At 34.9% G+C, this 14,853-nt stretch overlaps 1 long non-coding RNA gene across 1 annotated transcript; it reads right to left on the reverse strand.

The window, feature by feature from the left end:
* Positions 1 to 10,202: 10,202 nt before the first annotated feature.
* Positions 10,203 to 11,592, reverse strand: LOC131617463 (uncharacterized). Its single transcript, XR_009288589.1, has 2 exons — positions 11,475 to 11,592; positions 10,203 to 11,276 (listed from the first exon to the last, which is right to left on the reverse strand). It is a non-coding gene; the product is annotated as an uncharacterized LOC131617463 (long non-coding RNA).
* Between the last annotated feature and the right edge of the window lie 3,261 nt (positions 11,593 to 14,853).

Below are 14,853 nucleotides of genomic sequence, written 5' to 3' on the forward strand. Positions count from 1 at the left end.
AGGGAGTATTCATATGATGGTGTGGTTGAATTCAATTTGGGGAGAAAATGGTTGTGTACTTATTTGGTTGTTGCTATGAGGTTAAAAAGAAAAGAAAAAAAATTGAAAAAGAAAAAAAAGAAAGAAAAAAAGTGAAAAAGTTTTGAAAAACAAAAAGAAAAGAGAAATGAATAATTGTGCTAATAAGTATTGTGATTGGTTTGAGAAACATGTGGTTAAGGAAGAAGTTTAATCGAGATTGTGTTGTTTGAATCTTTGGTGGATTGATCACTCCCTTAGGTTTAGGCAATTTTTTGTTCCGATTAGCCTTAGGACATATCCCTTGTTTGTTAACCAAGCCACATTACAACCTTGAAAAGTCCTTGTGATTCTTGCTTTTGTATCTTCAATGTGATTTTTGGATTAATGCATAATTTAATCTTTTGTTTGCAAGATTGTTGGATGAGTGTTAAAAGTCCTTCACCTTTGTGTGTTCTTCATCCATTGATGAATTTTTGCTAGGTATGATTCATGATGTGAGTATGTATTATGTTAGAATGTTTTGCATGATTTTTGTACTTAGGATTCGTTTCATTACATGTTGTCGTTGTAGTATAGTGGTAAGTATTTACTTTGTTTATACGTTTTTGTGTTGAACCATACATTTGTTTTTGGTTTTCAAAACTTGTTGATTCACAATTCTTTGGTTTATTACTTTTGATTCTTTGATTTATTTGACATTGTTTGAGGACAAACAAAGTTTCAAGTTGGGGAGAGTTTGATAAGTGCCAAAATATCGATGTTTTGAGTACGTAAATAGTGGCACTTATCGATACTTTTGTTAATACCGTTTGAATAATTCCCCATTTTGTGTATAAATACGTATACTTTGTGAATAGTTGTATTTTCATATACTTTTATACCATTTGATAGTTTTTCCTTTGTTTTTATAGGTATTCATGCTTATTGGAGCCTTGAGGAATAAAGTGTCAAAGGCACGGCTTCGATTTCGCAATTTTGGTGAAAGCCCGCTTAGCCACCATCACGCGGACTTCCATAAGCTCAAAATAAGGATGACCAAAATCATCATTTTGGTTTCCATTCATTCATTATTGGATAGAGCATTGAATAAGCTTTCCAACGCTTCGAACCGGGCGCAATTCGGAGTTACGGTTCTCGAGTTATGGCGAAAACAAAATATGATTTTTAGCAGACTCCGCTAAGCGGAGGGGATCCGCTAAGCGGAGCTCCAGCGGAGCAAATCAGCGTCTGGATGCAATTTTGAGTCCGCTGAGCGGAGGGGGTCCGCTAAGCGGACCTGCTAAGACAGCAGCTTGTTAAAAGGGGCCAAAATCACATTTTTAGGTTATGGGTTGGGTATTTTTGAGTCCCAACACCATCAACTTCATTCTTAGATCAAAATTAGCTTAGAAAACAACTTCGGAGGTTGCATAAGGATGATCGGGGGTTGATTGAGCGTCGAACGGAGCTGACAAACCGGATGATTTTCGGTTCATTTCTCTTCTTCTTTGTGTATTTCTCTTTGGTTGGGTTTGTTTGTATATTTACTTGAATCTTATGTATATTTACCGATTATAATGTTATATTTAACTTGCTTTACAAATCTGTGTTGATGTTATCCTGGATTTTTGCTCTATGCTGGGGATTTGGGTTGCTTTAGAGATAAACTTCTTGAATCCTTATCTAGAATGATTATCTGTTGGTTCTGAACTCTAGAGATAGATTTAGAGCTAGCATTCACTGTTTGTATCTGTTCTTAATGCTTTCGTATTTGAGCGGCGCGCGAGAGATCGCCGACGCGAGAATACGGATGTTCTCGCGACTTCGCGTTAGAGATAACCTTAGTTGTGAGATGATCTCGTTTGTGCTCCAGAGATGGACGCTTATGTGAGAGATACGTGATGACATAGATGAGTATTGTAGGTTGAGTATAACGGGTTGGTAAGTGTATGTTTGTGAAGAGTGAATATATTTACATTCCTGATAAGTTATTTCTCTTCTATGAATGTGTTTATTCTTTTCCTGTCTATGTCTTTGTTTACTTTTTGCTCATTCAATCCAAAGTTCAAAACCGTAGAAACTGTTGAATGGCATCACTCCATCTCTGAGGACGATAATTCCCGGATCAATATTTCCAAATCTTGTTTGTTGCTTGCCCTATACTGCATTCAACAGTAACCTCAGTGTTTCTAAACATAAAACCAACATCTTCGCAAACATGGGTCTCACCAAAAACATGAGCGTTGATAATGTATTACGGAGAGGCCATTGTTGAGTGTGTAATGAGATGTGCAATTTTTCACATAAGTGGTTTCCTTTATGTAGACGAACAATTGGTGAACCCTAAAACAATATTATTTGAAATATGCTTACTGTACACTCACATGCGGAAAAAGTTGATGAGATGCATGCTTGTATCGTCACAGACGTGTACTGTTGATTTGAGGTATGCATGACATTGTTGCACAGTCGACTTGACCAGACACAGCCATACTAAGTTGCATATACTGCACACAAGCATTTTTTGTCTTACTGAGTTACGTATTCAAATAACAAACCCTAGGAGAGAAAAAACAAAAAAAACCTCCCCAAGAAGGCGCCACCTAGGGTGGCGCATATGACCAATTGTGCCATAATTTTAACAGGAAAGCGCCACCTGGGGTGGCGCATATGTACAAATACGTGGTCCCCGCGTGAAAACCCTAATTTAGCCTATTCTTATGCATGTGACCTACCTGCAACATGCAGTCTATCATACATGCATGCGACCCTATACCTGCACCATGCAGACTATCCTGACACGCATGCACCCCTATTTTATAACTTTATACATGCGCCTAGTCTATTCTACAGACTACACTTAGCCCTGCACAAAACACTGTATGCATGCACGCCTAGTCTATTGCATGTTACCCCTATTTTATAACTTTATACATCTGAATACATGTGAATCCTATTTTATGACTTTAATATATGTATCACATGCATGCTATCCACTTGGTTGTCATGCAATAGACATCATCATCAACCATCCCCTCTATAAATACTCTCATAGAAAACTCATTTTTCATCAACATTTCATCTATCATCTTCACAAACACTTATATTTTTCAATTTCGCATAAAGTTTCAGAGTTCTTAAAAATGGCTCAACTTCTAACCTTGGGTGAAAAACACAGAGGAACTAGAGCGAACTTGGAGAAATTTGTAAGTTCATACTTATTTTCTTCTAAACATCTTTACTTATATGATCTCCATATTAATCTATTTATACGTGCCTTTTAGGATGTCCAGCGATTCCGTTGTCGTTCTCACACCTATGTTGAACCTGACGAGAGGATTGTTCCGTATCTACAAGAACGTGGCTTCGGACATGTCATCAAAATTGACAATAACACCATCGACCGAAAATTCATACTTGCGTTACAAGAGCGATGGAGGCCTAAAACCCACACGTTTCATTTTCCAACAGGTGAGTGTATAATAACTCTGAAGGATGTATATATGTTGCTTGGTCTACCCATTTGTTGGTGCTTTTATTGGATGATTGGCATCTATGTTTGGTTAAAACATAATAGCAGTAAAACATAATACTAATGTGAATCTTGCAAGTTTATAAAGAACAAAACAGGTACAAGCAAGATGTTAAAAGGAATGTCATGACATCAACTCATGACATCGCGCCTGCAAAACTGGAAGGAAGATTCAGTTTGGTTTAAAATAGATACAGAATATTCAATGTGAATATTATGTAATCCTATGTGGCGCATATTTAAAGGTCAAAAGAATAATTGAAGAATCAGATCAGAAGATTGAAGATTCAGTAGTTTCTAATTTAGGAAACTCAAGATTAAAAGACCTTATTTGTAGCAGAATATTTTCCGTGATTTGTAACAGCCAGAGTGCTGCGATTTGTAAGTCCAAGTCCAATTGGGATCAGGTTATAAATAGGAAACTTTGTAACCTAGTTTTGTAAGCTAACCGGCACTTAGAAAGATGTAATCATTAGGGTTAGCCGTGTAGGTGAACCTCCCGGTTTGTGGGAAGGTCACTGATTTGTCCTTCTCGAAACCTGTAGGTTAGGGAAGTGATTGTCCTCACTCGAAACCTGTAGGTAAGAGTTGAAAATTGTAAGCTTGATTGGAGCTGTGAAGCAGATCAAGTATGTGTTCATTGTTAATTGTGTAAATAGCTGTTGCAGGGTTGTAACAGTTAGGTATCACCGGGGAGTGAGCAGAGGTTTTCTTTTCTTGGATGGAGTTTTGAGATAGAGATTGCATTGGGTAGTGACTAGGTAAACCAGAGGTTGTTTATCAGTAAACCAGAGGTTGTTTATATAAAATAGTACTACTGATAGTGTAATCTTCTTCCTGGCTTGGTAGCCCCCAGAGTAGGTAGTTAGACCGAACTGGGTTAACAATTAACTGTGTTATTTATCTTCTGCATTATTTGTTCAGTTATGAATGTTATGACTTTGTCTATAACATCAGGTTCAGAAGTGTTAGCTGTTCCTATACAGAACCACGTAATATTATAATCTGGTTATGTATGTTGAACATGTGTGATCCCAGATCTCATTGACTCTTTCCTAAGAGTAATCAAATAATGAGGGATCCTTGTATTCTGCTTGTGCTACATTAATAACAGATCTGATGTCTTGACATCAGAATTGACATCCGAGTCTGTCATACCAGAATTTTCACCATTGATGCGAAGGATGTTAATGGAAGTGTTCAACATGCAAATGAACTATGTGAGAAGGTGTTGGGAAAGGACCTGATTGTGATGGATCAAGGTTAAAGAGGCCAGGGTATCAGTCTAGCTTCCCTTAGAGATTATTATGACGAGCTTAAGTTGGACGACAACTCTATTGAGGAGCAAATTTTCCTTAAAACTAAGGTTTATATCATGTTAATGTTTGGTAACCTCTTATTTCCAGAGTCGACAAGTAACACTGTCAACTTTTTTTATTTAAGTCTATTTGATAGCATCAACAAAATCAGAAAGTATAGTTGGGGTCTGCCATTTTGGCCATGTTATATCAATCTCTCTATAAGAACGCATACGACGACACTTGCACATTCTATGGATGCGCGTTCCTTCTACAAGTATGGGGTTGGTGGAGAATGCCAACACTATCCCTTGTAGGCAGGGACAACTACACGTTCCCTTATGCAACAAGGTAAATCTTTTTCAATTTGCTAACTCTCTTTTAGAAAAAAAATATGAAATAACATGTTTGCTCTTTTTTTGTTTTAGGTTTTGTGGTCCTCGGTTGAATTACAGCAGGAATCCGAGGGAGAATATTATATTGTATATGCAACTATTGGATCACCTCCGAGCTCAAGATGTATTACCACTAAACTTTATTATGATGCGTATATATGTATTACAAACCATCTTCCAAATAGTATATTATATTCTTTTTTCCTATGCAGTTTAATTGGAGACCATACTTGGGGCTCGAACATGAGCCCAGCGCCCGTGACCAAGAAGTTTGGGCTGCGGTGACACCTATCATAAGGTTCAACATTGTGGAAATGCACCATGCTGACCGTGTGAGACTCTAATTTGGCATGCATCAACCAACCCCGAACCCCCCACTGATTTGGGTAGTTGGCATATGAAAAGAGTAAATCACCAATGGGATCACTAAGATTGGAAATCATTCGCACCTAAATGTTGTGAGATGTGGAAGCAGCGTCGCCGCTATCTGCTCCGATTTCTCGTTGCCCAACTCCCGATGTATCCAACTGAAGAATATGTGAATTGGTATAGATCAGTCACAACCCCCTGAAATGTATGTTTCCGACCCCTTACTACTTACACGACCCCGCCAACAACAATACAACCAACAACCACCCCCAACAACGCCAACAGAGTCAACAACGCCAACAACGCCAACAACGTCAACCAAGCCAACATAGCTTTCACCAAACACAGTACCAACACCATCAGATCTCCGAACACCCTTACCGTGAAGAGTATCAAACTCCCTACCAAAATCAACCCATCCAACAACAGTCATGGGGCTTCACCCAACAACACCACGACGCGGGCCCCTCCATTATGCAACCCATCCAACATCACTCATGGGGCTTCACCCAACAACACCACGACGCGGGCCCCTCCACTAGGCAACCCAGCCCCGACATGGGCCCAGATGACGAATACGACCCAAACAAGTCAATGATCCCGCAATCATCACTTTACCATAGCTCTCAACAATCACAACAACAACAATATGGCTACACCCCACCACAACAAACAATGCCTTTTTCCAAGGCAACTCAAGCGCTAGGTTTTACCAACCATATGTGGCGACCCCATCACCACGACAAAACTTAGAGGGCATGGGGACTTGACTCTTTGACAGTAGGATTGAAGACTACATGCCCAACGAGCGCATGGAGGGGCTAATCCGAGGCCCACCTACGCAAACACAACGAGAACATCCAAGGACTAGGGGGGTCGTCGACCACCTTCCCAACGGATCTGAACAACGCCTTCTTGCGGAACTGACGGTCATAAGGGTCAAGATTAAAATAATTTTAATGTTTTTTAAAAATATATTCCCGTATTTCCCGTATTTGTAATGTTTTTCCCGTATTTTCAGTTGTAATGCATCGTCTTATATCCTTAATATATATTCCTGCAATTCTAATTATTTATTTAATAGTTTTTTAAAAAAAATATTAAAAAAAAACAAAAAAAAAATTATTGCAACATTGGCGCCACCTGAGGTGGCTTAAAGAAACCCCGTGCACTAAGGCGCCACCCCAGGTGGCGCATATGACCAAATATTTCTACTATGACGCCATGGGAGGTTGCTCCTATGTGTAGGGCATCTCCCAAACCAGGGTAAACCAGGTTACCCAGGTAATTTTTTCTAAAATCTGATTTTTTGTGCATTTTTTTTAAAGTTGATTATTTGCATTTTTTTCACAATTCTAGGATTCTAGGTAGGGGTGTTCGCGGTTCGGTTTGGATCAGTTTTAAGGCAAAAAGTCATCCGATCCAAAAATAAATTTACTTGCGGTTTGGTTCGGTTTTGGATGATATGTTTAAAAAAATCCAATCCGATCCGATCCAATTTAATGCGGTTTAATTTGGATCGATTTTTGGATATCCAAATTACAAATTATATTTTTATTAATATTATAAAAATACTAATAAATCATAAATTTGATATAATATATATCATATAGTATATTAAAAGTTAATATTATAAAATAAAAATGATCGATTATAGTTGAAATAAATGAAATATTAAAAATAAATAGATTAAACTAAGCTAATAGATAAGATAAAAAAATTAATTATCATATAATAGTAAATTTATGTAACATACCATACTAATAAAAAATAAATAAGTACAAAATACATATACATGCGGTTCGGTTTGGTTTGGATCGATTTTGAAAAATCAATCCGAAATCCGATCCAAACCGTGCGGTTGTCACAAAATGGCATCCAAACACATCCAATAAACTTCGGTTTTTTGCGTTTTTTGGTTTTTTTGGATCGGTTTTCGGTTTTTATTTGGATTGGTTTGGATTTGAACACCTCTAATTCTAGGGAGAGGAAATTAGAATTTTAATGCAAATCCAAAATTTAAGGAAAAGACAAGTAAAATATTTTTGATGCGTTCAATATTTAGTGAAAGTTAATTAGCCTTTTTCAATGGTTTCATTTTTTATGAGCGTCTTAGTAAACTTTTACATAAATGTAAATCAAGATTAAAAATATTCATGAGTATAAGCTTAATATATAAGTATATATTAATTAGCATTTTTCAATGAGTATTAGTTTAAAATATTCATAAGTGTAAATCATTTCTCAAACAAATGATGAAATATTGTCACAATTTATAAGTGGGGGAGAGTTATTTGATTGAAGTAAATTTTCGAGGACGAAAATATTCTAAGTGGTGGAGAGTTGTAACGTCCATTTTTGGTTTAAATTATTTATTTATTGCGTGTTTTGTGAATTATGTATTAATTATGTGATTAATTGGTATTATGTTATTTTATTGGGAAATTAGTAGTCATGGCATGGTTAGACTATTATCTATTGGGCCTAACTTAGTGTTAGTGTTAGTAAGTGAGAGGTGCTAATTAGAGTCCATTAGTAATAATAAGTTAGTAAGTTCAACAAAACAAGAGAGTTTTGGAAAATAGAAAATTAGAAGAGTCATTTGGTGAAAGAAGAGAAAGAGAGAAGAGAAGAGGAAAGAAGCTAGGGCAAAACCCCATTGAAGCTAGAGTTGTCTTCAATCCAAACCCAAGGTAAGGGTGTGATTTTTTCATGATAAGGGATTGTATGATGATAGATTATGGTGGGGTTTGATTATATGCTTAGTGTCCATGTTTATGTGAAGATTGCAATGTTAATGATGTTGATGAATATTGAAATTGATGAATGGTTGCTGAGTATTTGATGAAATTGGTAGAGATTAATATGAGTGGATGTTGTATGTTTGATTTGTGTTTAATCTTTCAATTTTATGATTTGGAATGTTAGGGTTTATGCTAGATTCCATGAAATTGTGCTTCTAAACATGTTTTGATAATGGATGTTCATGACTGGTTATATTTGTTGTTAATTGTTGACTGGAAGTGATTTTGAGATGTGGGATAGCTTTCTCACAGAACTCTGTTTGCTGTTATTTTTTTTGCAAAATCACACGTCCGCTAAGCGACCCCTTGTCCGCTAAGCGAAATCTGAGAAGAAATTTGAAATTCGCGAGCTCGCTAAGCGAGATTGGCCCGCTAAGCGGAGCTGCGAAAGTGGTTCGCTTCTGTTTTTAGTTCTGCAAAGCGCGCTTGAAGCTCGCTAAGCGAATTTTGTTGTAAAAAACTTTTGAAACTTCTAATTGCTGTATCTTTTGACCCATAACTCCTTTTTTCTTACCGTTTGAACCTTCGTAAAGCTGAAATTAATGTCTATTTAATGAGAATGATTAGAATGACTTTTGAAAACTTTTCTTAAATTGTATTTTTCCCATTTGATGATGTATTGTGAAGTTGAATAATTGTGTATATTTGTATGTCATAAAGACGTGATTGAGAAGTGATGAATCACTATAATAGTAATGATATTGTTGTTGCCATTGAAATCTTGGCATTGAGTCAATGTTGTTGAGACAAAGTTGTTGTGTATTATGAATGTTGTTTTTTGTGGATGTGCATCATTGAGTCGCATCCATTGCATAGTTTGAGACGGCCTGAAAATGGCAACCATGACGATGGCCCAAGTGACAAATGTTTAAGACGGGAGTTTTACTCCAAATGGTACCACATGCATATGCATAATGTTGAGTCACATATTGAGTTGCATTTGTTTGTCGTTATGATTATGAAGTGAATGTTGTTATTATGGATGATTTCGTTGTGAATTTGAATATGTTATTATGATTGATTATTAACATTGTTGTTGTGATGCAAGTTGCTTTGAGACGAGAAGTGGTAAATAGTGTATGATCTTATCTTTGCTATAAGTATTATCATACATTCCTTTATACTGTTTAATATCTCACCCCTTCTTTTTGAATGTTACCCTTTATTGGTAACGTGCAGGTAACGATGTGGAGTAGCCGTTTACCGTTAGTAGCTTTTCTCTGATACGTAGCACTCGGGGGGATTGACGTTTTTCTTGTTTTCTATTTTCATGTTTAAGTTGGATTATGATTTGCTTCTGCCGAAGTTGTTTAGTTGTTTTGTTATGTTGACAAAGATGCTATTACTTAGAAGTTTAGAAGTTTATGAATTCTCCCTATTATTGATATATGCTATGTATCTGTTTAATGAGCTTTTATATGAATTGTTTTAAGTTGACAATGTGACGCCTCAAGTATGTTGTTTTGAGATTTTTGCACTCTAATTCTTTTATAAACCGTTGGGTAAATTTGGTGTGTTACAGGTGGGCCCGACGGGTTCTGGTCTTCTTGCCATCCCTATGTTTAGGGGTGCTTCCCTATTATTCAGTAGTTAGAATCAATGATCAAAGTATGATGTGTTGTCATCATATAGGACAATGTGACAAGCAAAAGTGTCCCAAAAGATTACAATTGTATTGAGCCTAATCTCTAGGGTTCTACTCATTATATCACCAATATATAAAGTGGGAGAATTCCTAATTGGCTTAAAGAAGAACTTAATTATCAAGAGCTACCACATAATTCTTTGTTTTTTATAAGCCAAAATAAAATCTAATTGAGTAAAGAGTACAAACGGTACTCCACCCATTATACAAGGAAAAATCTCCCAAAGAAAGAGTACTAAACAGATCAATAGATAACACTAAGACTCATATTGGCTTCCAAATCCACCCAATAGGAATCGAAATTACCCTTGACCTTAACTAGCCACCATTCTCAATATTGAAATTTGATCCTCTCTACTACGTTCTTTACATTTAGCCACCCTATTTGAAGTAAAATATCATTACTAGTAAGCCATAAAACCCAACAACAAGTCAAAAAAGCAGAAAAAATAGCCTTAGGTTTCTTGTTAATGAAGCTACAAAATCCAGAGAGATGGTCTGCTACAGAGTCATAGATCACTACCTCCTCTATGCCTAACCAAGATGACACCAGCCTTCAGACCTGCCTTCTAATTACGCAATCAATGAACAAATAAACCATTTTTTCTTATGCTTCAAAATAGAGATGGCACACCAAATTACACAGGAATTGCAATCTATCATAGGAAGAGTGGATAGAAAAACCATGACTAGAAATCCACCATACGAAAGCATCGTCTTAATCACTACTTTGCACTGCCTTCAAAATTTCTAGCAACTCTAAAAGATGAGAGTTTTTTCTGCAGAGAGGTCATCCTTAAACAAGGCAATATACCAAACCTAAAGGAGTTACTGGAGAATTTAATTCCATTTTTATAATTACCTTTACAATTTTTTCTAATGTAATCGATAATTGCATCAACAACATCTATAACTTTTTATTAATTAATAATACTTAACGAGGACATCTATTATTATTTATTATAGAGCCTTTATTATATCTCTAACATTATTTACAAACAATATGGTATCAACTGCATGTAACATAAAACCGTGTTCTTAAATCTTCCCCTTATATTTAGCCTTTTCATTCGCACCAATGAGTACATCTACATAGACCCAATTCACATTCCCCTGCTCCCTCAGCGTGTGCAGCTTTGCACCTTTTAACACAATCTCCAGCTGGACCACATGCTCCCATAGGTGTTGTACATGGCTTTGCACCTTCCACTTGTTGTAATTCCATGTTCCAAACTTGTGTCATAAAACATATTAGGGTTAATGTTAAATATTTGAAATTCAAATAATAATCAAAATTTTTATTTTAGCTTAAAAATAAGAAGGGAAAAACACATGGACGGTTCCAAGGCCCAAGTAGCCCGGACACGCACCCGGGCTCAACCCCTAAAATTTCTGGCTACGCTAATATAGAAAAACATGATAGATACTTACCAGCTGCAACTAAAACTAGAATAACAAAAAACTGGGACATGTTTGAGATGCGTTTAACCATTTTAAAAGATTTTTTTTGTCAACTTTCTTCTTTCTTTTTTTCCTTTGTTTCCAACATATGTTTCATGTGTTATTTATAAACACTTCATAATTTAGTTAATAAATTTCAATGAACTATATCATCTCAAATTTACCTATTTTTAAGTGTTATCCTCAAATAGTAAACATTCTAATATTAAATCACTAGGAACTGATACCTTTAAAATGTATCTAATATAAGTATATGCATATGATAGATACAATTATTTTTAGTGGTATGCATGGTAACCAAATGATGTTACAAACCAAAACATTTAGAGAATCCAAACTATTTGTATCAAAAACCAATTCAAAGTTGAGTAAATAAAATTTTAATAAATACTTTCAGAGCTATTAAATATTTCCATCTAATAAATAATTATATTAAAATAAGAATCATCATATCATTGATTCATCACTTTATATATTATATATTGTATCAATTTACAATGGAGAATCTTACTCTTAAACATTCTATATAGTAATTAATTTTTCAAGAGTATCAAATAATTTCAGGAGAATTAACTATTGATGTTACTTATTAACGTCTTATTTTAGAGTCTTAGATAAAATTGACGGAGTAGTAAATTTGGATATCCAATAGTTAAATATAATTGTTTTATGAATATTGGTTTACTATTTGGATCACGAATGTCACTTGATATATTTAAGTATTCGGGGTGGATTTTATTATAAATAAAACAAAGTGGTTATCAATTTTGTTTGGAAGAACTAGTTCTTTTTTTTGCATACCCGCAACACTACAAGAAAATTGACCTGTAGTGACAGACAAAATCCATCACTATATGTCATTTAGCCGTAAGTAAAAGTCAAATTGTAAATCACCGACGGCCATGTTGCCCGTGCACTATAGTGAGTGACTAGCAACGGATTTTTGTGCATCTGTTAAAGTTTTACCAACAGACATATATCTTTACCTACAGTTTAAGTTGTCTGTCACTATTTCTCTCAGAAAAGTTATTCTTTTGGCTACAACTAATAACCGTCGGTAAAAGTGCTATTCTGAAGAAACAAAATTCTTTTGCAAATCCTGCATATTTTTTACTCAATTATAATTAATAAAATTTTAATTAATATTTAATTTAATTAATAGCATTCATATCCATATTATTCAACACAATTGAGAACACATCCATATTATTAATCCTTGTAACCAAAAAAAAAAAAAAACAATTAATCCTTAAAATGTTATTTCAAAGTAAGTAGCAACATTGGACAAATTACAAGCTAATATTCAAACAAATTTGTTCATCGTTATCGAGCACTAATAAGCACAACACATGACTTTTCACAAACATATCTTGACTCTGTGCACTCTTTCTTAACTCACCTTCGGTTTCTCATTTTAACTAGTTAGCTTCCCCAACAAAGCATGGTCAGCAGAGATGCTTTTTCGTTCTTAACTCACTCAACTCAGCCCAAGAAAATCTGCACTATTGGCTAGCCATTGTTAGGAACACAAAAAAAGACAAAAGAGACAATAATATAAAGAAACACAAATTAAGAAGTTGAAAGATTAATTAAAGCTCACAAAAATAATTACATGAGTTTTTCAGGTATCAAACTACCATAAAAGCAAAAGTTTTAAACTTTTACTTGCAAGTTTTCCAGGTATCATACTTTAAGGAAAACATTTAAAATTCAAAAATTTAACTCAAGTTTAATAGCATTACATCAGAGAGGGAACAAAATTAAGAGAACTTACCCAGAATGGCAAATGTCTCCCCTTTAGAATTTAGACCCGGAATAACAGGTATTGCAGCTTCCTCAAAAGAAAATCTAGTATAGATGTCAATCATTTGTTTAGCCTGCAGTTGAGCAAAATATATGTAATAAGGTGAATCCCTTATATAAGCGAATGAAGACTTTTTAATCTTGGCAAAGAGAATACCTTAGGTTAAAGAGCACGCATCCCACGAGATTCTCTTTAAGCTCCTTTCCACCCCAATTGTCACTAGTGCTTACTCAGGACTAAAACCCTCTACGTGACTCGCTTCTTTCTCTATAAAAGAGGAAGGATTAAACTTCAACAAGGATTGGAGAAAGAACGCCAAACAAATAATGCCTGATACAATTTCATGCTATGGCCATAAACATAGACCACATACAATACTAACACAAGTACACATCAATATTTAGACCTCTTTCTGCCCCTCCTCACCACTTGGCATGCTCATATTCTCTACAAGAAAACTTGTGTAAAGTTAAGTAAACTTAAAAATTACAACATTAATCATATTATACTGCACAATAAAAAGAGCATAGAAATAGGATGAAACCTAGTAGCCACATCTACATGGTCTCAATAGTTGATTTGTTGATCCATTTCTTATGCACATAGAAGGAAAGTCTTTTCTCCTTTATCACTCATTATTGCCCTAGATGAAAATTCCTTAGAGGAGTAAACTACAGTTATTAACATAATTTAAATGCATACACTTGCATTAATGACAAAATCAGGTTGCAAATAACCTCACTAGATAGTGAAGTATTCAATTTTGAGAAAACATAGACACAATGAAACAACTATTAGATACTTAATGCTATGACACATTTAGTAACATGACACTTAGGTCAATTAAGCAATTTCATTATAATAATCTCAATTAACATGAAACTTAGCCATCTAACAGGATCCACATCAGTTAGTCCATTACTAATTTTGTGAATCTGCATTAAAAAAAATATGATTAACAGTATCTTTAATAAGACTTGTAGGGAGATAATGCAGTTTCCAGCTCAGTTGTACCTGCAGTATCAAATTAATGTTTAATTATGTTGAGAGTTTAGGAGCAGCTATATCACTCTCTTTATTGTTCTTTTCCAATATTTCTTTCTTACCTTATTCTTTTTTCACAAAACCCAAACCAAATTGATGCAATGCAAGACTTGAATGTAAATTACATTCTTAACCAATAGTACATCGTCAGTAAAAGAGTCGGTATCTTTCTTTTCTTACTTTTTGAATTAAATCAAGAAAATTTCAATAGATAAGTGGCATAATGTGCAGGTTATAAAGAATGCCTGAACGCAACAAAGTTTCAGTTTGACTTCTGTATTATTACATTGTACAGAAGAATTTTACATTCAATGTCTTTCATACCAAATCTTCATAGCGACCTAAATTAAGTCAGTAACATAATCAAGTGATCGCGTGCAAATGAAGAAGGATGGTCTATACTCTAGTTTTCCTAGAATCATGCAAAGATAAGAAATAAGAAGAAAAAGAACAACAGTATTAATAGTAAAAGAGAATATACCGCAAAAAGTTAGAGCTACT

The sequence above is a fragment of the Vicia villosa genome, linkage group LG7 (genome assembly GCF_029867415.1).
Source record: "Vicia villosa cultivar HV-30 ecotype Madison, WI linkage group LG7, Vvil1.0, whole genome shotgun sequence".
NCBI lineage: Eukaryota > Viridiplantae > Streptophyta > Magnoliopsida > Fabales > Fabaceae > Vicia > Vicia villosa.